Raw genomic sequence first — 25,477 nt, 5'->3', positions numbered from 1 at the left:
TTCTATTTCTGCACAGGTAAAATTAAGAAATGGATTACTCCTACTTCTTCACCTAGCCTACTGCTAATTGTTCATCAGGATTTATCTGAGTCATTCTTTTATTTGGGAAACTATTGTTTACTCCTAGGGGGCTGGGTGCCTTCTCTGTGCATACTCCCTCAAAGCCCTTAAGGCAATCTATGTGGTTATTAATTTATCTCTTTGAGGCATGTAACTCTCAGAGGCAGGGATTGTGTCTTTTTGCCACTACTATGTAGCTGAAATTGAGAGGCAAAAAAGAAAGGTGATTAAGGACACAAGCCAGGTTCATATCCTAGATCTTGGCTCCAACATTTACTGATTATGTAGACTTAGTCAAATTACTTAATTTACATAGAGCTTTGTTTCCTTCTGTGGAATGAGGACAATCATGACCACTTCATCAGTGTTATTGTCAGAATAAACTTAAGTGATATTTTTTAAGATCCTAACAAAGTGCCTGGCATAGAGAAAGAACTCAGTTAACGCTATTACTATTATTGTTGCTGGAATAAAATACACATCATATTGTATGACTTTTAAGGTTTTTTTTCAGGTATTACAGTCTATGATCATTCCATTCTGTTTACTGACTAAAAAATAAAAAGATACTTTGAGCCTTCTGATTTTGGATATGAGGACAGAATGGCCATCTGTTAAAATGGTATGCTTATTGTTGTTTGTATGCATTGTTATGAACTGTGAAAGGTCTGAGATTTTTACCCTATTTGCAAGCTAATACATCAGCCTACCTGCCACAGTTTCATGGATGCCAATAGAATACAGAAGATCTTGGATCAGTGACAAAGTACAGTTTATCACTTACAGCAATTGTAGTAGCCAGAAGATTAGCATTTGTACTAGTTCCCTAAGCCTAAAGTCCAACATAATGATTCAAAGACAGCCTGGGGATACCCCCCACTTCAGGGGGAGAAAACCTGAGTTTAGGGAACCTGACTCTTTTATACCAAGCAGCAAGCATGCCTAACCTTTGCCACTAAGTGAGACTATCCTTGTTACACTAGACAATAAAACAAACCTACCCTAGTTCTGGAGGGAGACACTATCTTTGACTTTCTCTATACAAATATCCTGGACAAAGTTGGTACCTTCATTCAGAAAAAAACATAAGAGACAGAGACCTACAGAGGATGGTCTCTCAACATGGGAATTTGTATTTCTATGGAGTGGACTTGCAACTTTCATTAGATTCCTTAAAGGGGTATGTGAACTAAGAAAAGTTTAAGTCTCTAAAACCCTAAATCATTATTCCAGAGTGATAACATATTTGAGAACACCAAAAGGTAAAGAGTAAGGAAACAAGATACCACATAGGAGATACCATGTGGCATTTTGTTACCGAGGCAACTTGCTACCCCAGAATTAGGTCTTTTATTTGACTCTAATTAAGACTGGAACTTGGGGTGCATGGCTGGTTCAGTTGGTAGAGCATGTGACTCTTGATGCAGGGGTCATGAGTTCAAGCCCCATTTTGGGCATAGAGCTTGCTAAACAAAACAAAACAAAACAGACTGAAACTCAGTCCAGAGATGGCACCCTGGACCCTGTCCAATAGGAAATAGAATTGAGAGCTCTAGCTTTAGTGAAGAATGTGAACAGGAAAATGAACAAGGGGTAGTGGAAGGGGAGGTGGGTGGGGGGATAGGGTGACTGGGTGACAGGCACTGAGGGGGGCACTTGATGGGATGAACACTGGGTGTTATACTGTATGTTGGCAAATCAAACTCCAGTAAAAAAATAAACAAAAAATAAAAAGAATGTGGACAGGATAAGGACAAAAATTGACAGCTTTTTCTTTGAGGACATTACTAGTTATTATAATGCTTATTAAAATAATTTGCCACATACAAAGATGGCCAGATTTATTTTTCTTTATTTTCTTTTACTATTATTTCTTTTATTATTTTTTTAATTGTATATGCGTTATTGTAAGTTTCTGGTGTATGCTGTACATAACAAAAAAGTCAAAGATAACTCCCTTCAAAAAAAAAAAAAAGATAAATCCCTTCACTCAAATTTTTATTTTCATTTCATATTATCAAAATGTATGCTTCTGACTTTCCCCATTTGTATCACTTTATTTTCAACATTCTTATAAGCAAAGTGTTATAAATACCATGACAAATTATTTTATGATCCATTTATCTCAGTAATGGTGACCTCTGTCACTTGAACCACTGTTCACTGTATTGTCAAACAGCAAAGATTAAGGCACAGGGCATTTTGTGGAATTAGTGACTACCCAAGAGCTTATAGCCTTATGCCAAACCTGTCATTAGTACTCAGCAAATGTTATGTTCTGAAAGCATTATTATGATTATGTAACAAAAATAAGAGACAAAAACAGATGGCTTAAATAAAAATACTGCTAATCCAGAGTTTCTCAACCTCAACACTATTTACATTTTGGGCTGGATAATTCTTTGTTTTAGGAGCTATCCTGTGCACCAAAGATGCTTAGAAGCATCTCTGGCCTCTACTCTTTAGATATCAGTAGTAGCCACCTTCCTCCCCACCTCCCAGGGTCACATTGAAAATGTCTGCAGACAGTGCAGTGCAGAATATTCCCTAGGGGGCAAAATCACCCTCCGTTGAGGACCACTGTGCTATTCCCATTTTTAAAAGTGGGAATATTCGGGATCCCTGGGTGGCGCAGCGGTTTGGCGCCTGCCTTTGGCCCAGGGCGCGATCCTGGAGACCTGGGATCGAATCCCACGTCGGGCTCCCGGTGCATGGAGCCTGCTTCTCCCTCTGCCTGTGTCTCTGCCTCTCTCTCTCTGTGTGTGACTATCATAAATAAATAAAAAATAAAAAAAAATTTAATAATGCCTGGAACCGGCCAATTCTTTAAAAAAAAAAAAGTGGGAATATTCAATCAATGGATGAGAAGATTGATAGAGTATAGCAGAGTCCTGGTGAACATTCACAGCTTCAGAAGTAAATTTATGCTCCCATAGTTCGAGGGATTTAAAAATGACCTCTCTGCCAATTCCTAAAGTACTGCATGTGATCTGTTACAGAGTACAGTGGACAGGAAAGAAGACTGGACTTGGGTTCTTGCCTTTTTCTGCTGCTTTGTAGTTTTGTGACTTGGGGTCAAGTCATAATTTTTCTGAGTTTGTTTTTCATCTGTAAGAGAGAGATCATCCCCTGTCATACCTACCTTGGAGAACTGCTGTGAGAATCAAATTATAGTTGAAGTGAAAAATGCCTTGAAAAGTCTAAAGATCTCTATCATTGTTAGGATAAGAAAAAGTAAAAATCACTTTGTTTTAAGAATTTCTTGAAAATTTTAGAGCATTCCTTGAAATAACTAGAGGAACCCCAGGGCATTGCAAAAACGAATTTGAGAATCGCTTCTTTTGAAGATGCCCTTTAGTCCTGCTTAGCTTACTTCTCTGTGTTCTTGGTTGCCATGTGCTGAGGGGCTGGGACAGAAGGCGCGGTTGAAGGAGTAGTGGAAAGACTTGGCTGACAGCAGCAAGGAAGCAGCACTCAGTGTTCAAAAAGCTTAAGTACTTTGTTTATGTTTCCTCAGTAACCAAGGAATATCTATAAATTAAGTAACTAGAGACTTTAAAAAGGAGAAAATAAAGTGAATATTGTAAATTCGTTAAAAGCGAGATATTGCTGATTTAAGTATTCTTGTATCTGATTTATGATATGTTCCTTTTATTAACTAAAAATACTTCATGAGTTTTTTTGTAATAGCTTTATATTTTATGTAATAGATTTATCTTTTTTTGTCAAAAGTGAATATCCTTTACCTGATGCTAAACCTTTTTAATAATGCAGAATTGCTACAAACTTTTTCTCCTATTAAATATTTAGTGCTTGCCTTCCTTGCCTAGAATTGTATAAAAATATATGCCTGAACTTTGGGAAATAGAATAATTTAGTCTCAGATTAGAATGGATCTTAAAAGCTACATGATCTAATATACTATTTAGTTCAGAAATCCTATTCTTGGAACTTTGATAAATGCTGTCTCTGCTTGATTGTCTATTTTTCGTCACTATAGAATATATTTGGAAGATTTTGCAAATAAGAAAACTGAAGGCTACATAGGCTATGCAACTGTGTCCAAGGTCACTTGGATAGTAAGTAGCAAAGCCAGAGAATGATGCGGTTCTATCTGAATCCAGAGCCCTTGCTTAAATCCTAAATCATTTATTTGGCTTTCCTCCAACTAATCCTACTGTTGGACAATTCTTTTTTAAAAAGTTATTTTTCACAGTGCACTGAAATCTACCTCTCCAAAACCCTGCCGAGAAAACAAAAACCAAAGACAACACTTGTTTTTTTGTGTGAACCATGAGACATATATCCAGTCCACACTTTTCCAAATGGCAACCCATCAAATCTCTTTTTGTACTTATTTTTTTAAAGATTTTATTTATTTATTTGAGAGAGAGAGAGAGAAAGAGCGCACAGCAGAGGGGAGTGACAGGAAGAGGGAGAAGCAGGCTCCCTGGTGAGCAGGGAACCAGACCTGGGGCTCAATCTCCGGACCCCGGGATCATGAACTGAGCTGAACTTAGACACTTAACCAACTGAGCCACTTAGGCACCCTTCTACTTAATGAATGACCCTCCTCCACTCCTAAATTTGATCTTTTTTCAGCTGGAATGTATCCTCTCCTAAGTGTATATGACAGCATAGTTGTCATTGCCACTGTGTTTCTGGTTGACATTTTATGGGTGTTGAATACTTAAAAAGTTTCTTACCTATAGGATAGGAACCAGTTCTGAACCAATATTTGAACTAATTGTCTTATCCTTGGTCATTGGTTTTACCTAATTTTGATTTGGACACTCTGCACTTATTAACTGTATTTTCTTTTTTCCACTGCCACCTCTTGTTCTTTGCTTGCAGCATGATTGCTGCCACTAAAAATAATAAAGTATTATGAACTATTTTTAGTCTAGATAGGTTTTTTTTTTTTTTTTAGATTTTATTTATTTTTTCATGAGAGATACAGAGAGAGAGAGAGGCAGAGACATAGGCAGAGGGAGAAGCAGGCTCCCCACAGGGAGCCTGATGTGGGATTCAGTCTCAGGACCCTGGGATCATGACCTGGGGCAAAGGCAGTTGCTTACCCACTGAGTTACCCAGGTGCCCCTCTGGATAGCTTTATAACAAGACTTTATATTAAAGTAGGTTAAAGTGCAGCTTGATATGAGTCCATCATTTCAATTTTAAGATCTTTTTATACATTTTAAAATTTCCTCACAGATTAGAGTTCACATTTGGTAAGTATATCTTCATTGAGCTATATGATTATATCATAATTATTCAAATGTTTTGGGTAAGTTAAAATCATAAATATTGTTTGTATCCTTTCCCATTAATTATTAAGCACATGTCTGTTTCAGAGAAATTTAATCTATACGTTTGATTCATAGTCCCATAATTTTTCAAAGTGTAATTTTGTAAGAGCCATCTAACATCAGTCATTTTTATGGTGTGTGTGTGTGTGTGTGTGTGTGTGAGAGAGAGAGAGAGAGAGAGAGAGAGAGTATGTGTGTGTGTGCACACACATTTGTGTTCATTCCTAACATCAGAAGGTCATGTTTTGTTATGAATAAACAAATGCCTGTATGTTAAACATGTCTTATCTAAGACATAAACTTGGTTAACTAGTCTCTGCTATCTACCATTGGAAAACTGTATTTTCATGACAGATTGAGCTACCTCCTTAAAATAGCCTAGGCAGATTCCCATGATGTCAGGCAGTGGGTAGCATATCTAGGAGCAATAGCAGGTGTCTGTTGCTTTCACTGGCCCATAGATTCAGACAAATCAATAAAGGAACAGGATATCAATAAGTAATTGACAGAAGATATGGGATATGAATAGCTAGTTTGTTACATGAATACATTATGAATATTACATATACTGGGCCATACTTCCGGCATGGCAAATATTGGACCAGCATGCTATTGCAGTGGTCCTATACTTCAGGTGGCTTTGACCTGCTTCAAGGGCCCTATGAATAAAGGGTAAATAGTGGTTCTAACAGTAGGTGATAAAAAGTAAAATAAAATCAATACTCTATATGGTCAGGGTCTGAGCAAAAAGATAGAAACCACAGAGATTATTTTTAAAAGGGGCACGTAATATTGAAAAATTGTTACACATTTATGGTGATAAACTGTAAAAGCAACCTGGAGTTCAACAGGAAGTTACTACCACCCTTATACTAGGCACAGAGACAGAAGACTGGGTTACCAGGGTTGCTGGATGGAGGCTGAAACAATGGGGACCTGTCTGACAGGACGTGGAACCAGGTAGAGATGGGACTGCGGCCCAAGATACCTGGTAAAGCAGAGGAAGAGGGGAAGAACTTCAAATAGCAGAAAGTTGGTAGGTGTTGAAGATGGTTGATGAGGGTTTGTTTTCCTCATGTCTCTGTTTTGAATATGTAATTGTCTATAATAAAATGTTTTTCAGGAAGTGAATGGAGAGAGAGAGAGACCCCAGGCACATTAGTTCATGTATACACACATACTAGCACACACATGCACATGCACACTGTTGTGTCCCCTGCTCCCCACCCCAAAACCCCTTACATCATGTTCCATTCTCCTCCAGGGGCTGAACTCACCTGGATGCCTATTGCCAGGGGTGCCTGGGAAACTTGTCCTACTGAGGTTAGTCCATGTCAAGATCATCAGGGCAGGAGACAGGCAAAGAAAGGATCTGAAGCAAAGAGACCAGCAGACTCTCACTCAGAACAGATGAGGCAGTGACTTTCCTCCTGCCATCCATACAGAATCCTACCTAGAACTTCCTGTGGCTCACTTTGATTTTCTAAACCCCTCAAAGGTATCCTTTATCTAAACCTATTTTGGTTGCTATAAAAGGGGGATTGGGACACACAGATTATTTGGCCCAGCCTCTGCCACATTGAGCTTGATGTCCATATAACATACCAGTTGAAATCTCTACCCTGCAGAGAGAGTAAGGAATGGGACAAGGGATGATGATAATTAAAACTTTGGCCTATTACATAGTAATGATTGTTGGCACACATTTATTGCATTTAGTTGATAATAAGAAAAACCATACTCAAGTTTTTACACATCCAGCCATGAAGACGGAAAACTAAAACAAAACAAAACAAAACGGGAATCTATCTGTATTATCACTACTGATTTTGTACTAATAAGGGATATTTGGGTCTCAAAAATCTCTAAAGAAGGTGGGGTTTTTAATACTAGAAATAATATTTTTCTAACCAATAAAACTATTTGGTCTCTTTCAGAGCATGCTGTATGGGTATGTAGGTAATACATTTTCTGAATGGCCTACCTAAGGGGGCATCTATTTCTTACTTACACAAAGGCACTGATGTGCTAACAATAGGCCTGATCTTCCAACTCTGATACTATCAGGGAGAAGATATTGCCAAGAGAAGTTTCATGGTCTTCTCTAAAGAGTTTTGACTTTTAGTATCTATATCAGGATTCTAAGAGGCCCCCCTGAAGAATATCTTGGTTCTGAGCAGGACAGAGCTACATGCTAACTTTAGATGTTCAGGTTTGCCAATTTGCATTTAGACCAAGAATATTTATTTATCTTTAACAGTTTCTTAATAATACTTATTAATCCTTTGTGTAATAGTGAAACCTTTAATTATATAAAGATCAAGGTGGGGATCAGAAAATGTGCTTCTGTTCCCAAGTGATTAAGATGATAGCATGATCTCAGTGTACATGTATTAATGTGCCTTCATACTAACATACAAATTGTGTATTTTACAGAAGCTGAGGTATTTTAACAACTAGGATGAAGAAACTTACATGAGTCCCCATTTTAAATTTTTAAAATACAATTCAACTTAATCATACAAAGCAAAGCCATCTATATATTGAGAAAGCAATTTTCCAATCAGGTTAAAATGGATGGGTTTTTAAGGAATGGATAGCAGTCTTAAGCAGTAGTGAAGCTTGCAGGTGTTGGCCTCAGACTGGGTCAGAGCCCAGATCTAGCACTGACTTAAGTAATCAGTCACATTTTTTAAACTTTCTGTTTCTCTGTGCTATGGAATGTACCAACCTAGAGAGGTTTCTGTGAAGATCAAATGTAGTGGATCCAAGTGTGTAAAGCATTTAGAACAGTGCATGCATGATAGCACTTTAAAAAATACTCTTATTAAAGGTCATTTTTTATTTAAAAAATACCAACATTTTTCAACTTATCATTGTTTTCATACTCAAATTAGGTAATACTTATTTCTCTTCTTTGTCTTTCTTACACTTGTCACCTCTTACCTTATTAGCCCCTTATCTCTCTCTTTACTGATGCTATGATACTATTCTTGAATTATTCTGAGATAGGTTTTTTTTTTAATCGTAAACATCTGGACATGTAATTGTTTTGATCTCTTGTTTATATATTCTTCATTTACTCCTTTTCCTCGTGTTCCTAAAAAATCCTACTTATTGATCATGTGTATTCCCTTTGTCTGAGGAAGATGCTATTAGGAAACAGTTTAGCACAGTGCAGCGGAATTAAGATTTGGTTATGTATCTCTGTAGCTCTTCCCAGTTTTAAAATTCTCTTTATCTCTGAAATTGAAAAATCAGAAATTTGAATAAGTGATACATTTGAAACCACATCAGAACAGTTTTTCCCATACCCCCTTTTGGGGTGTATGTGTATATGTGTGTGTTTACTCAACATGTGTATATTTTCCACTTTCCCCATCTGGCATCTGCTTTAGCACCAGCTTTGCTAGCTGTTCTGTGTCAAGAGTACTTTAGCCTTTTCATTATGAAGGGGAAAGAAATGAAATAATATAAAAAAGAAAATCCTTCCACCAACCCCCTCCACCTCACTTTTTGTTTGGTTGTTTCTAAGCAAGTTTCTTGCCATTTACCTTTGCATTTGCATTGCTTATTGATTGGCAATTTTAAAATTGTTTATTGTGCTCTTTTGTTTCACTGTTCAAGAGCTAAAACAAAAGCTACCAGGCCCTTCGAGGTACACATTTGCATGCGGTGAGCGTTGCCCGAGGAAAAAGTAATTGCTAATGCATATTTATGTGGCACAAATTTGCCATTTGTTTATGCATAAAATTATCAATAGTGCAGGGCGGCCCAGCCGTAGAAAATGGTGACCTTTTTAGCTTAATAAATAGAAATCAGCTGTTATTGTGAAGAGATCAGCCATTTATTCTGTGTTGAGGGACATTGCCGGGAAAATGCAGATTGGGGCTGGCAATATCATTAAATGGAAGGCCAATGACCCTTTCGGTAGAGTCTATTATACTTTATCTAATAGGGGATAAATGGCTCTGGTTGGCAATTGGAATAAAGAACAACAATTTTTTTAAAAAAAAATTCAATCTGTAATTTTATAACTATATGGATTTTAAGCCAGTAAAACTGAACAGGGAACTCAGGCTGACCTGTTGCTAGAATTATCTCAAAAAGTATCTGTTTTGAAGTTGCTTTTCCTGTTCATTATTCTCTATTTCGTTTTGTACCCCCATTGAAACAAAGAGGAAGTCAAATGATGTTTTTTTCAGGAAAATAGATATTCCTTTAGTCTTTAGCTTTCTTTTTTCTTTTTAATTTCAGCCATACTATTATCTTTGCAACTGCAGGTATTTTTGAATTTTTCAGGGTTGCTCTATATTTGATATCTTAAAAATATTAAAAATAGAAGAAGATATCTCAAAATAAAGTTACTAATTGTAAATTGAGGGCTTTTTGTTGTTAAGCTGAACATGATACTTTGTAAATGCTAAGAAGGGTATTTGAATCGAACATGTGGGTCCTTTGGATTAAAGACTATTCTGTAAATATAAAACCTTCTCATCAGTATATATATATATATATATATATATATATATATATATATATATATGTTTTCTTAATATATATATATAAAACAACAACAGATAGTCATGTATCTTCTTTAGTTGTTTTCCTACTGCTTTCCTCTATCTGATAGAGGAAATGCCCTCAGTCTCACCAGAGCTGGTCTATGACTATGGTTTAATGTGGTGTAATCTCAAACTATGTTTACTTGGCTAATACCTCTTTGGCATATAATGAGCATTTCTGCCTTACAGGATTTTTTATCCAGGTTTTTTCAGTCATTATAGAATTCACTATTAAATGGATAAGTGTTTTTTCAATATTATATAATGTTTGATGCACTCAAAATTTTATGTAAGTTATGAAACATGATAATGGAACAGACCTACAAACTCACCATGGAACATGGCGAGCTACCTGCATGCTCCTCCCTTATTGTGTTTCTTTCTTTCTTTCTTTCTTTCTTTCTTTCTTTCTTTCTTTCTTTCTTTCTTTCTCTTTCTTTCTTTCTTTCTTTCTTTTTTCTTTCTTTCTTTCTTTCTTTCTTTCTTCTTTCTTTCTTTCTTTCTTTCTTTCTTTCTTTCTTTCTTTCTTTCTTTCTTTCTTTCTTTTTTTTCTAAGATTTTATTTACTTACTCATGAGAGACACACAGAGAGAGGCAGAGACACTGACAGAGGGAGAAGCAGGCTCTTTTCAGGGAGCCTGATGCAGGACTAGATCCCGGACCCTGGATCAGGCCCTGAGCCTAAGGCAGATGCTCAACTACTGAGGCACCCAGGAGTCCCACTCATTGTGTTTCTTAACACAAGCACGCCTCACCAGGTTTAAAGTTTCTATGATAGCAGGTTTGCAGCCACCAATCTTTCCCTCCTGCTGCACTTTACTATGACAGTGCATTCTGCAGCATGTCACCAGAGTGACTGAGTAACCTTTTACTGTCAGAAATGGGTCTGTTGTTCCTTTTTAAAGTAGAGGGTGTAAATAGGATTCAGACACTAGGGTACATTAGTCCATAAAATGAATATATTTTTTATGTCATTTATAAGGTATTGATTTTAGGTCCATTAGATTCACAATCCCTAGTGGGAGAAAAAACAATGATTTAATGGGTAGGTTGGACTTCCAGAAGGAAGCACAGCAGCAGTGATTAACCCTTTCTTCTTCGACTCCCTGCCCCTGTTATTTAACATGGTGGAGTAGCTGAGAAGGATTGGGGGGGTGGGGGGGAGAGGGACAGTTTGTCATCTGTCTTCCTTGCACTTTGTAAAGGATCACAAAACAAATTTCAGCTGGTTTATTACTGCCTCTGAATGTGATAGAACAGATCACTCTGGGTTGGTAAGAGTTGCCCCAATTTGTTTTTATAAGGTAGTTTTTAAGTTGATGAATATACTTTATTTTTATAAAACCTAGAGCATATTTATTTAGAAAGTTTTAGAAATTTGAGATACTGTTTAGGGAGCTTATAGAATATGAAGGGATCAAGCTTACTTTTTTTTAAGGAACAATTTTTATTCCCAACTCTAAGAAAGGAGAGCTCATTGTGGTGCCATGCCAGTTATATCCTTTCTTAGGCAAGTTTTAAGTAGTATTAGTGAGAATGGCCATCACAGTAATTTTTTAAATAGGGTATTTCCTGTTCTACAAATGCATAGAAAATTATTGGTTTACACAGGCATCTTTTCTGATAAAAGGATGACTGAAATATCATTCCACTTCTATGTACAGAGCACTCATAATAATTCTAGTCAATTTATCCCAACTACTGTTACTACCACCTAAAAGGAGTTTTCTCTTAGGCTGCTTTGGCAGTTACATTTTCCTTCTTATATATGAAAAAATATATAATAGGGGAAGGAAATTTTTTAAAATTCTAATTATATTTTTATCATCTGACATACTGACATGTTATGGTTGAATAAAATTATGCTGACTAAAGTTTGGCTTTCTCAAAAATTGACCTGACATAGAGAATATGATATCAACAAACAGTTTTAGAATTTTATATTTTAATTCAAGTTTTTCAAGTTCTGTGACAAAAATGTAAAAATACAGGCTCCCTCTTGTGGGTGAAATTACCACCTGTATATTTCTGTGTTGCCAACATACAGGATATGCAAAATATGTTTCGTTTTTAAGTAAATTCTGTGTAGTTTCTTTATTTGGTCAGATGTGACATTTCACTTAATTGAAAAAAAGTAGAGCTTGGGGTTTTTTAGTAATATTTTTAATGAAAAGTAGTTTTTTTAAATTAGTGGACTATGTGTAAACAACCTTTAATTTTACTGCAGCAGTGTAATTTCTGATGTTCAAAATTTTTAATAACTTTTCTCATTTTGGAATACTCTCCAGTGGAATAACTAGCAAACTAATGAAATGACATAGTCTTTTTTTTTTTTTTTGAGATTGAGAGAGAAAAAGAATGGGGGGCGGCATAGGGAGAGAGAGAGAGAGAGAGAGAGAGAATCTCAAGCAGGCTTCTTGCTGAGCAAACAGTCTCCTGCAGGACCCTGAGGTCCTGTCCTGAGCTGAAATCAAGAGTCAGAGGCATAACCAACTGAGCCACCCAGGTGTCCCAATAATGTGGAGTCTTCATCAATGTGGTACCTTTTGTATTTCTGTGTTTATTAGCAAATTTCTGATACTGGAATGAAGTTAAATCTTGCCTACCCATCATGCTCCAGATAGATATCATAGGGTAATAAAACTATTCAAATGCTGTAAATCTTGTCATCAAAACTGAATAATTTACGGCATTGTAAGAATGAACACTGAAGCATTACTCAGCTCTTCCTGAATTACTGAAGAGACTGAACTGGGACCAAGGCTGTGGGTACACCACCATATATGGATTCCCTGCTTTCAGCAGTATAATTCTTGGGAATTTCAGCTGAGTAGCAGAGACCATTTTTGTCTAGCCTGGGAAAATGGGTAACAAAGCCAGAGCTATATTCACTCATGTAAGTGGCAAGAACAGTATATCTGAAGTTGAAATAGTCAGCACAGTCGTAGAGATATATAGAAAGAAATGTGAATGTAGAGATAGCTGAATGACTCCCACTAAGCAGTTACCGTGCTGACCATTGCTGTCATACGTTTGAATGCAACCAAGGGAAGGACCTCTGAGGATACCTGAAGATCTCTCATAAATCATTCCAAGCACTAAGAATTTATCTTAATGTTGCCTGTCCTAGAGCATCCACAGGATGTTTACATGAAAAATAGATAAAAAGAACAACTTCTTGAGGGGACTAATATATAGGAATATAGGCACATAACATAATTTATATGCATATACGTTTTTAGATTAATTCTGGTAGCATTAAACAGTGTCAAATTAATGCTTTTTTCCCGTAAAATAACTATTATATTTAGATATATTTTTTTACATGTATGTAAATTTACATATAGAAATTTATTTTGAAAACCTTGGAAAGAAACTTTGGAAATCTGCTTCCAAAAGTTCTATGTTGATACATTTACTAAAATGGAACAATGCACTGTTAATGGTCTACTTTTGGTTTTTTTTAGCACTCCTCTTGCTGATGACACAATTCCTGTGTGAATCCGTTTACAAGATTCTGAAAGCTGAACAGAGAATTTGGGCACTGCACTGGGTAGGAAAAAGGTATATTTATAAAATACATAAATACACATCTTTGAAAAATTGAATACTACATTTGCTGTTTTACAAAAATGAAAATTTAAGTACTTTCTCTTATTTTTAATTTATAAGTAAAATATATGACATGCATATAAAACTAGTACATAGTCTTTTATATTCAAGTGACAACTGGATTTGTAATTATAATTTGGAAACTCATTATGAAGGTAATGTCTCTAAACTGGCAGATGATAGCAACATTTCTTTTATTTTCATTTTCTTAATGAGATACACTTTTCTTGAAGTTGCAAAAGCTTTTTTTCTCCATTAAAAAGTGTTTTTAAAAACATTTGTTCCTACTTTTTAGTTGTTGTAAAAGAACTATTTTGGGTCACAAAGGGTAGGTCACTCATTTTACAAAAACTTCCATAGGCTATCAAGTACCCTAGAGTATGTTTTTGTAAACACATAAAAAATGCAATTTTACTCAAGCAAAACAGATATTTTCCAGGAATATTAGCAGAAATATTTAGTGGACATTTGTCAGTGCATTTATGAAATGCTTATTTGTCTTTTCAAAAAAGTTATACTCTGGGAACAGGAACTGAAAGTTTGACCACAGACCTAGTCTTGAAAATCCTTTTATATTCCAATGACTGACTAACTATCATGTGGGTGACAGCAGAAAGATTCGAGCTAAGGGATTTTTTGTTTAGAAGTTTGTCACTAATAAGATGGAAAAGGAATTCTTTCTGTTTATTCTTAAAAGGAATTCTAGAAACACGGTCTTTTGCATTGTGAACTAAAACTTATTTATTCACTAATTCACTCTTTAAAAAAAAAAGATTTTATTTATTCATGAAAGACAGAGAGAGGGAGAGGCAGAGACACAGGCAAAGGGAGAAGCAGGCTCCATGCAGGGAGCCTGATGTGGGACTTGATCCCTGGACTCCAGGATCAAGCCCTGGGCTGAAGGTGGCACTAAATCGCTGAGCAACCTGGGCTGCCCCCACTAATTCACTCTTAAGAGCTTATGACTTATGTATCTGAAACTTCAAGTTCATTGGTGAAAACCTTTAGAATCAATCATAGTTATCTTATTTAAAAATTAATTTTTTTTAAGTTATTTATTTATGATAGTTACAGAGAGAGAAAGAGAGAGGCAGAGACACAGGCAGAGGGAGAAGCAGGCTCCGTGCACCAGGAGCCCGACGTGGGATTCGATCCCGGGTCTCCAGGATCGCGCCCCGGGCCAAAGGCAGGCGCCAAACCGCTGCGCCACCCAGGGATCCCCCTTAAAAATTAATTTTTAAAACCTAAATTATATTCTTAAAGGATTTATAAATAGGACTTCATATATGTCAGACAAATGAAATGATACAATATGGAAGATAGCCTAGTGAGTAATGGATTTTTATGCTAACAGAAGTGGAATAAGTAACAAATGGATTATTGCAAATATGAAACTTCTGTAGCTTTACAAGTGAAAACACCAATAATTAAAAGGCAAATGTAAATCTGGGCTACTTCTAATAAGTTTGGCCAACATCACATGTAACCAGTTGTTCTCAGCAGGCACTAACATCTTAATTTAGAAAGATAAAATATAAGAACAAATAGTTAATGTGGAATGCAATTCTAATACAATGCACTAATAAAAGAAATGCATGGTTATGGCTTACTTAGTATCTAACCAGTAAAAAGTGGTTTGGAATGATAATTTTTAAAAATTTTTACAAAACCTTTTTTTTGATAATTTTTACAAAATATTTATTTATTCATGAGGGACAGAGAGAGAGAGAGAGAGAGAGAGGCAGAGGCACAGGCAGAGGGAGAAACAGGCTCCATGCAGGAAGCCTGATGTGGGACTCGATCCCGGGACTCCAGGATCAAGCCCTGGGCTGAAGGGGTCACTAAACTGCTGAGCCCTCCGGGTTGCCCGGAATGATAATGTTTTAATAAAAGTGTGGGGAGATAGGCTTTCAATAACTGTTGGAAAGGGTTATATTTGTTCAACTTTCCAGGAAATGATTTGGCCATCTCTGGTATTAACCCTAAATGTTAACAAAGCACTCTATGCAACATTTCTACCCCACCAGTTTAGAAAACATTTGGTTACAAGTAATCCAAAATAGTTTTTTAAATAGATGGAAATTTGTATTTTCTTTTTGTGAAATCTGTGTAGCCAGCTTAGAGCTTGTTGGGTGGTTCCATGGTCATCAAGGACCCAGATCCTTCACCTCTTGTTCTGTTACTCTGAATATGAAACTTACCTAGTGTTTTAGAATATCCAGAATTGGTATTCCAGACATCATGTCCATGTGCTAGCAACAGGAAGGGAATAGGAGAAGATCATGCTCCCTCCCTATAAGAAAATCTTCTGAAAGTTGTTCACTCCCCTTCCATTTACATTCCATTGGCTAGAACATAGTCATACAGCAATATCATACTTAAAGAAAAGCTTAAACCATAGTTTTTATTCTGAAAGATAAATCTAGGGAAGTTATAATGGTAGAATAATTAGAGAATAGATACTAGGGCCCAATTAATAGTATTTGGCAGTTTTACTTCCAGGAATCTAATGTAATGAAACAAAGAGACAAAATTTATATAATTATATTTATTCGTTTTCATATATTTATAATGGAAAGAATTTGAATTTGACTAAATTGTCCAGCAGTGGAGCAGTAGTTGAATAAATTGACTGCATTTGTATTATACAGTCAATAAAATATTTTTAAAGAAATTTTAAACTCACATGAAATTATGCATAAACAATACATACTGAAGATATATTGTGTCTCTAAATTTATGTGTGTACATATGTACATGCACACTCGGACACTCACTTATACATATGTTATAAATACATAAAAATTAACAGAAAAAATACCTGAAAGTAGTACATCAAATATTATTAGCCGTAGATCATGAAATCATGAGCAGTTTTGATTTTCTTCCCAGTTTACACAATTTTTCAAATAATGAGTATGATTTAATACTAAAATTTGAAAATATAAGATGTATGGGATTCCAAAAGGCTTACCTAAGTTGTTTAGTGTTCCTGTTAAAAATACTAAATATGTCTATTCAAGGAGAAATGAATAAGGTTAGCACCCAACATTTTTTATTTTTTCCTGATATCAGGTTGCAATAAGCTTTTCTTCTCAGTAGGGCCACACAATCACTCAGAAATCTTGACCACATTGCAACCAGTTTCCTCTTTTAGGTTAGGGCAGAGTGAGATACTGGGTTCAATGGCATGGGACAAACACATGAAAGTTGTTGGTAATCATGCCTATTTCAAAAAGGCAAAGAGCAAAACATTAAAGACTTCTTTTATGTGTGAGTGAAAGAGGTTGAGTATTGTAGTTCTGGATTAAGAATGTTTCCTTTTTTGTGTGTTAAAGGATTTTAAAAAGTATTATGTTCAGAATATTAAAGGAGGTGCACCTGGGTGGCTCAGTGGTTGAGCATCTGCCTTTGGCTCAGGACGTGATTCTGGAGTTTTCAGATCAAGTCCCACATTGGGCTTCCTACAGGAAGCCTGCTTCTCCCTCTGCCTATGTCTCTGCCTCTCTCTCTGTTTCTCCTGAATAAATAAATAAAATCTTAAAAATATATATATTAAAGGAGTTAGAATTTAACTCAAAGCTAAGTGAAAAATCAAATCAGAGAGCAATTCATCAGAAATTCTTTGCAGAAATTAGAGTGAGAACATTTTCCCCCCTGAACCTAAGCTGACTTTTACTCTTTGGAATTTATAAGAGAATTATAATGTTGAGAGGCATAGACTTTAGAGACACATTGTTTGAATTGTTCCTGTTTGTACCACTTATGGCTGTCTACTGTTGGTGATATTCCTTAACCACTCATTCCTCATATGTAAAATGTAAATAATAATAGAAGACACTATGCCAGGGGGTGAATGGGTGACGGGCACTGAGGGGGGCACTTGATGGGATGAGCACTGGGTGTTATTCTATATGTTGGTAAATTGAACACCAATAAAAAATAAATTTATTATATAAAAAAGAAGACACTATGCCCTGCAAATATTTATCACATGGGCACTGGTGTAACTACACTGATTAAAGAAAATAGACTTTAAAGCCCCAACCATTGTTAAAGATAGAATGACTTTGTAAATTACTGAAGTTTCAATTCAATAGGAAGATAAAATAATTTAAAATCTAAATGTCATGATAACATAATCTCAAAATACATTAAGGTCAAATTGTTAGAACAGCAAGGAGAAATAAGCAAACCCACAATAGCATTTTAACCCACTCCTTTTAGTAATTGTTGGAATAAAGTAGACAGAAAAAAATCAGTTAGGATAAAGAGTTGAAAGACCAGCTTAAATTTGACCTCATAGGCATATACAGAACCTTGCATATAACTGCAAAACATGTTATTTTGAAGAATGCATGGAAAAATTACAAAATTTGACTATATGCTATGTCATAAAATAGGTCTTGACCATTTTCAAAAAATTGGAATCGTACCAATTTCACTAGAAATCAAGTTGCACATAAATGTAAAAATATATGGCTGGAAATAAGTTTCAAGATTCCAAAGAAATCACAGTAGTAATTTTAAATATTTTAAAAAACAAATTGAACTTCTTACATGTGACAATTATAGAATGCCTGTAAGAAATGCTTACTGTGAAAATCATATTTTAATAAATGTACTAAGAAAAAGAAAGATTGAAAATAAGGAGGCATCTCAAAAAAGTAAAAAACTCAAACTAATAAAAATAAGAAGTTAATTAAAGCAAGAGCAAAATTAACAAAGTGGGAAATAGTCATATGAAGAGGGCCAAGAAAGCCAGAAATTGATAGTTGCAAAAGATGAATAAATTTTCCAGTCCTCTCATGAGACCAATCTAGAGAACAAGTGATAAAGGGTAAATAACCAACATCAGGATTGACAAAGGAATCATCATAAAAGTTGTGTAAATATTAAACAGACAATAATGAATATTGTAAACTTCATGTTATCAACTTTACATTGGTAATTATGAAGAATTAGATCAATTTCAATTCCAAGAATTGATCAAATTCCTGGAAAATAAAATGTAGCAAAATTTACTCAGAAGGAAATGGAGAACCTGAATAGTTCTATAGCTATTAAGGCACATTGTTAGTAATCAAAAATCTTCCTACAAAAAATTCCAGACCCAAGTGGCTTCACAGACAAATTCAAGGAAGAGACAAGTCTAATTTTACATAAGTTTTTTTCATAAAATAGAAGTGATATTTCCAAACTTACTTTATAAAGATCATGTAACCTTGATATCAAACTTGACAAGTATGATATGAAAAAGTACATTTATAGGCAAATTCTTCTCATGAATATAAATGGAAAAACCATCAACCAAATGTTACCAAGCCAAATTCAGCAATATATAAAAAAGATTAGTTATGACCAAGTTGGTTTATTACAGAAATTCTAGGTATGTTAACATGTAAAAAAAAAATCACTCTAGGTAATACAGATTAAAGAAAAGTATCACATGATCATTTCAGTTAATACAGAAAACATTTAATGACATTCAACATCGATTTCTGATTTTTAAGAATTTTTAGAAAGCTAAAAATAAGAAAGCATTTCCTTAATATGATATAAAATACCTATAGCAAATAAAAGTTATTAGAGTAAAAATTGGACGTTTTCCTTTTGTGATCAAGAACAAGACATGGATATTTTCTATCACTATGCCTATTTAGCATTTTTTCTGGTGATGCTAGCCAATGTAGTAAGGCAGGATAAAGAAATAGAGTTATTATTGGAAAAGAAACAACCAACTGTCATATTGGCAGATAAAATGAATTAAAAAGACTGATTAGCAAGTTTGATGCATACAATGCAATATACAGAAATGAACTGTATTTCTACATACCAGCATCACTTTTTACTTATTTTTTATTTTTTTATTTTTAGGATTTTATTTATTTATTTGGGAGAGGGAGAGCAAGCACAGGTCTGGGGCAGGAAGGGGCAGATGGAGAGGGAGAAGCAAGCTCTTCTTGCCTAGCAAGGTGCCCACTGTGGGGCATAGTCCCAGGACCCTGGGTTCATGATCTGAATTTAACCTACTGAGCCACCCAGGTGGAAATGTAGTATCTCTATGGGGAAAATTGTAAAACTAAAAAAAAAAAAAAAAGATGATTTATTTATTTATTTATTCATGAGAGACACACAGAGAGAGGCAGAAACATAGGCAGAAGGAGAAGCAGGCTCCTCACAGGAAGCCTGATGTGGGACTCAATCCCAGATCCAGATATCATGCCCTGAGCCAAAGGCAGATGCTCAACTGCTGAGCCACTCAGGTGTCCTAAAAATTGTGAAATTTTAAGAGATATTTTCAATGCTGAAATAAATGATGTTCATGGATTAAAAGACCCAGTGTTACAGAGCTACCCCTTACTGCCAAATTGATTTATTTTTTCTGCTTTCCCCACCACCCAATTGATTTGTAAATACAGTGTAATCACAAAGAAAATGCCACCTGATTGTCTTGTCTTTATTTCTATGTTATTTATTTGGATGGTTTTTAAGAGAGTGTGTGTGAGTGAGTGAGTGTGTGTGTGTGTGTGTGTGTGTGTGTGTGGCGGGGGAATGTGACAAGTTGATTCTAGTGAGCAAGACAAGTAGTTAAGACACTCTTGGAAAAGAAGGAATGGGTAGGAGTACTTGCCCTGCTGATATTATAAAACTGTTACTGAGAAGTGATATTGTGACAGAGGTAGACAAGTATGCAAATAAGAGACTAGAGAACTCAGAAATAGACTCTTGCATCCATGGGCACTTTATTTATAATAAAGGTGCTTTTTTAAAATAAAGGTGCTTTTTAAATTGTTTTTATTTTTTAAAGATTTTTATTTATTTACTCATGAGAGACACACAGAGAGAGGCACAGACACAGGCAGAGGGAGAAGGAGGCTCCATGCAGGGAGCCTGATGCAGGACTCCATCCTGGGACTCCAGAATCATGCCTTGAGCCAAAGGCAGATGCTCAACCGCTGAGCCACCCAGATGTCCCAATAAAGGTGCTTTAAAGCTATAGAAAAATAATGGACTTTTTAATATATGGTACTGGGAAAATTGATTATCCATGGAAAAAAATGAAATTTACCTCACACCACATACAAAAGTCAATTTCAGTTGGTCAAAGTCTAGATGTAAGAGGCAAAAAGAATCTAAGAAAATCTAAGAAAATAACTTTATGATTTGAGAGTAGAGAAAGAGAGTAGAGAAAGATCTCTTAAATGAAGAAAGCACACATCCTATATTATTTTAAAATAGACTTTATTTTTCAGAGCAGTTTTAGGGTCAGAGTAGTAAAAGTAAACAGAACAGAACTTTTTCATATACCACCTGGCACTCCCCAACACGTGCATAGCCTCCTTTATTAACATATCCTACCAGCATCATATTTTTTACAGTTTATAATTGGCAACATCATTATTGCCCAGAGTTCATCATTTACATTAGGGGCTACATGATTTTGTTGTTTATCAGAAAGCACCATAAAAAGAAAAAAAAAAGGAATGGAGTAGTAGAATAAATTTGCAGAACATGATTGACAAAGATAGTATCCAGAGTAGATTTTTAAAAACTATAAATCGATGTAAAAATCCAATAGAAAATTGGGCAGAAGAAGAGATCCCAGTGGATAATAGTATGTCCAAATGTCCAATACTAGAAAGTGTTTAATATCAGTAGTATTCAAGGAAATACTAGATTAAACTTATAATAAGATCGCACTACATGTGCTTCAAAACAGGATAAACAAAAATGGCTAGCAGGTCAAAGCATTGGCAAGGGTGCAGAACAACAGCTGTTTATATAGTGCTTGTTGAGCTATCAATTGGAGCAACCACTTTTGGGTACAATACGTAATAAAGTTGAAATTTATATCCCCTGCTCAAGCGAGGAATCCTAGGTATATATGTCCCAGAGAATTATGCCCGTATGTGTTTTAGAAGACATGTATAAGAGTGTTCACATGAGAAATATTTGTGTTTCCAAACATTGGACATAATTATCAAGATAGAAATGTATAGAATAATCACAGAATAAAATATTGAAAAGCAAAGAAATACTACTACAAGAGCCAGGGGAGTCTTAATCTCTAAGGCTAACAAAAGAGGCTGAGCTGAGGGAGGAAGTATTTTGCTGAGGGAGAACTTCTGATTATGGGGGAGTGCCAATAATGTCCTATGTGGTGGTTACATAGGTGTGTGCTTACTTTACTACTAAATATTATGTGCATTTACTCATAATAATTAAGTGTTAAAATAATACAGCAAATAGTTTTGATAGGTTTTAGTTATTTCTTTAGCGGTGTATTATATTTTAGGAGGGAAGAATACGGTTGCAAACTGATACACCTTTGAACATTTGGTAAAATCATTTAAGATGCTTGTAAAGAATTGGAAATGAAGAATAATGGGATAGTAAAATAAGCATTCATTCTTTCTAGTACTTGTTCCAAGAAATGTAATAAAGGATTAAGATATTACCATTAGATTGCATAGAAGCAAAATGTTTTCAAACTATAAAATTATCATTCCTTTATTTATATATATTTTAACATACATTGTAATGTTAAAATATCCTTTTGCACATATCAACAATACCCCCCATAAAAGGCTTCATTGAATATCAGATTTTATATTCCATTAACTAAAAGTGACACAAGAAAAACAAACACTTTACATAGGTATTGTGAATCGAAGATTTTGCAGAGGTAAATTGAGGATAGTAGTTAGTTATAGCATTGATGGCAATTATTTTTGTTTTGCTTATCTCTTTTCTCTATTAACATTATTTTAAAATGTCACTGCATTTACAGTTACTTGCTTTAACCATTTAGTTAGTTAATAATTTGTGATCCTAATGTTATTTGTACGTGCCTTTTAGTCACCTTTCTCTTTTACTTGCAAATAAGCAAGCTCTTTGCTTTAACTATTTATCAAATCCAATCACTTTTTTCCCTCAGTCACCCTAATCTAGATAGTAAAACTCTTTATTGCTTGAAAAAGGAAAATAATCCCAATATATTGCAAATTGTCAAGTGAGTTCTTTATAATTAAAGATTACTCTGCAATATACAATTTTTAAGGCATTTATCCCGACAGGGTTCACTGGCCTTTGAGAATGAGCCACTTTGTTGACAAATCTATCATCTAAATTGTACAACATTAATGAGAACTCTGAGCAGCACACTCTTACATTTTAATGTAGGTGGCAGTTTAAGGGGAAAAAACAACAACAACAAAAAGCCACCACCAAAACAAAATGCTGAATGTGATTGAAGTTGATTTTGAAAAGGTCTGCCACCTGTGGATAAAAATGTGCATTACTCCAAACACATAGTAATTAAGAAGACTGAAAGGCCATAGGAAAATCCAATGACCCTCTGAAATAAAAACACTGGTTATTATTTTAAAAAGAAGAAGAAGACAGATTTTCGTAGTCATATGAATACAGGGCTTATGATACTGCTATAACTTGCACAACTAACTGTCCATGCTCTATAACCTCATCCACAGTCTGATAGTACCTTATGGTAGAACTGGTTCAATGATGGTCTTTGATATGAAATCCTTGTTTATTAATTAATAACTCATTATGTGATTATATATTTCCTGAACAGCATCACATTTCTATGTCTCATTCTTTTCCATAACACTTTATACATCATTGTAGATCATATCTCATTGTTGCACCTTTGATATGCTGAATGTCTCCATTTTGATAAACTTTGGGTTTAGGTTCCTCAAGTTAATGAAATGTCATAAGTAAAAACACATGAAAAGCATGGTAATAACCTATTTAAATCTAATGGTACTGTAGTTTTATAATTTTTTCCTTGACTCAAAATTATTTGTTTAAATGTCTGATTATACTTGATCATCCTCATGTTCTACTTACAAATATCTAATATCCATCTGAATAGCTTTGCATAAAGTTATTAAGCTTATTTTCTGGGTGTTTCAAATATATGTACATATGCACTGGAGGAATTTTATTAGCACAATTTGAATTGCAGAGTTTATTTCAAAATGTACATCAATTTAAGTAATATAATGCAGTCACGTAGAGATACTCCATTGTACTGGTCTTGGAACAAGATATTGCTATTTGAGTAGCTAATGTTGATGTACTTGAAACAGCCCTAAAACACTAGCCTGGTAGAAAATAATGGTCTATGTATAATTCCTATAATTCCTTTGGCTATGGCTCTCCACTTCTTGATTGATAAAGAATGATGAATGAGAATCATTCAAAAGTTATAGGAAGATTAGAGCTTATTACTTTTTAAAGTCAGATGATAATATATATCTTAACAATTATAACAACAGAGCATTGTTCTCTTATTCAGCAATTGTATGTAAATAAGAGAATTTTTCCTTCCAAATAAAATAATGCATGAACTGTTGACCAAAAAATTTTTTAAATGATGTATGTGAGCAAGTGGTTGCTTATTTGTGTGTCTTTCTTTAGAACACTAAGCAACAAAGCAGTTCTGACAATAATAATTTAATTTGTGAAAAAACCTTGAACCAAACTGTCTCCATAGAACTTATTCATAATTAGGTTATACATCTTCTCAATGGAAGAAGTCTTGCCCACGGTCACATTCTGTAAATGAAAATACATTTTGCATAAATTAGTGAAGTCAAACTGCTGAGATTCATTATAAAATGTAATAAATATTTCCTAATTTTTAAAGTAATTATGAACCATGATGTTTTTTATTTTCCTAGATGATGCATGTATCTAGGCATCTTTTAGAGACTTAAACATTTTATAGTGAATAACTAGTGTTTTAAAATATGACATGACATAACATAATAAAGAGATGAGGTTTGACCTATAATTAGGGAATATCATTTCCTCTTTAAGCTTTTTGATACAAGTGTCATTTTAGACATTTCAAATCTGTGTGAAAGTAATAGTTTAAGGACAATCTTCTCTTTAGAAAAAAGTTATATCAATTCCTATGCCATTACCAACATAAATTCTAGAAGGATTAAAGATTTATATTTTTAATAAAAGACACTATAAGAGTATTAAGAGATAGTGTTGGTGAATATTTATGTAAGTGGAAGGAGGGTTAAAAGTTATTTTTAAGGATTATACCAAAGACAGAAATCCCACAAAGGAACAATATTGTTAGGATTGATCACATAAACATAAAAGCTTTTTTTGCATCTTAAATGGTAAGACTGATGAACAAAGAGGAACTGAGAAATATTTTTGCAGTATACTTAAGGCTTAATGATATAACATGCCATTTTCATTAAAACTATTGACAATTTTACATATTCAATATATGTAAATAAAATATATTTTAAGCTGCTTAAAATGAATAGAAAAGTAGAAAAATAATTTGAACATTCAGTTAATATTGGAGATTAAACATATCAAATGTTTGATTTTTATAATTTAAGAAGTGCAAATCAATTGTGAGATCTTAGTTTATTTAGCAAATTAGAAAAGATAAAAAATGACACCATAACCAATGCTGAAGAGACTGCAGTGAGATTAGGCCTATACTTGACCGGAAGTGTCAATTGTATCCCTGCACCAAAGATTCATTTCACACAGTACACCTTAAAATCTGTTAATGTTGGGGCACCTCCGTGGCTCAGTCCTCTAATTGTCTGGCTCTTGATCTCAGCTCAGGTCTTGATCTCAGTGTCATGAGTTCAAGTCCCATGTTGGAGAGCTACTTACAAAGAAAAAAAGAAAGAAAAAAATATCTAATGTTGATGCCTGTGCTTCCAGGAAGTTGGCTAATGTTTTATATATAGTGTTTATAGTAACACAAAATTGAAAACAACCAGTATGGGGCACCAGGGTGGCTCAGTCGGTTAAGCATCTGCTTTCTGCTCAGGTCATGATCCCAGAGTGCTGGGATAGAGCCCTGCATCAGGCTCCCTTCTCAGTGCAGAGTCCACTTCTCCCTCTCTCTCTGCCCCT

The 25,477-nt window shown here is 34.8% G+C and overlaps 1 protein-coding gene across 12 annotated transcripts in view; it reads left to right on the top strand.

The window, feature by feature from the left end:
* Window positions 1-25,477, top strand: part of SOX5 (SRY-box transcription factor 5) — a 1,001,956-nt gene that overhangs the window by 260,576 nt on the left and 715,903 nt on the right. For all 12 annotated transcript variants that reach the window (XM_041735837.1, XM_041735832.1, XM_041735833.1 and 9 more), the window contains one exon: window positions 13,402-13,498. The gene's annotated coding sequence lies outside the window, so the exon portion shown is untranslated. The remainder of the gene's footprint in view (window positions 1-13,401; window positions 13,499-25,477) is intronic.

Source organism: Vulpes lagopus, chromosome 21, assembly GCF_018345385.1.
Source record: "Vulpes lagopus strain Blue_001 chromosome 21, ASM1834538v1, whole genome shotgun sequence".
NCBI lineage: Eukaryota > Metazoa > Chordata > Mammalia > Carnivora > Canidae > Vulpes > Vulpes lagopus.
Note: the sequence above shows the minus strand (reverse complement) of the source record. Positions and strands in the feature narration are given on the sequence as shown.